The sequence below is a fragment of the Nannospalax galili genome, unplaced genomic scaffold, assembly GCF_000622305.1.
Source record: "Nannospalax galili isolate Female #2095 unplaced genomic scaffold, S.galili_v1.0 scaffold382, whole genome shotgun sequence".
NCBI lineage: Eukaryota > Metazoa > Chordata > Mammalia > Rodentia > Spalacidae > Nannospalax > Nannospalax galili.
The window spans coordinates 833881-834282 of record NW_008348685.1 but is presented as its reverse complement, the minus strand read 5'-3'; positions in this window follow the sequence as shown (position 1 = coordinate 834282).

The window sequence follows — 402 nt, the reverse complement described above, 5'->3', positions numbered from 1 at the left end:
AGGAGACCCCACCAGATGGACTTGAACCAGTGTCCAGCCTGAAAAAAGGACGGTCAACACAGAGGGATCATTTCCTCCATGCTTCCAAGAGAAGCCAACAATGGTCAAGCAGGACCTTTGACTTGTCTTCACGTAGATGGAACTGGTAAAAGAAAGGAGCCAGGGGCTCCTCCCAAATCCACGGGACCCCTGAGGAAAAGATCCTCAAAAGACCTCAAGAGTGAAAACAAAGCAGTTTATCTGGACCAATGGTATGTCCTTAAACACCCAAAAGGGAAGTATAACCAAAGATTAAAGGGGCCAATATAATTTCATAAGAGCACACATATATATAACTAAAAGTTACTTGACAAACAGCAAAGCCAGACAGGCGATACCTTCAGTCGAGTTCTTGGCCAGGAT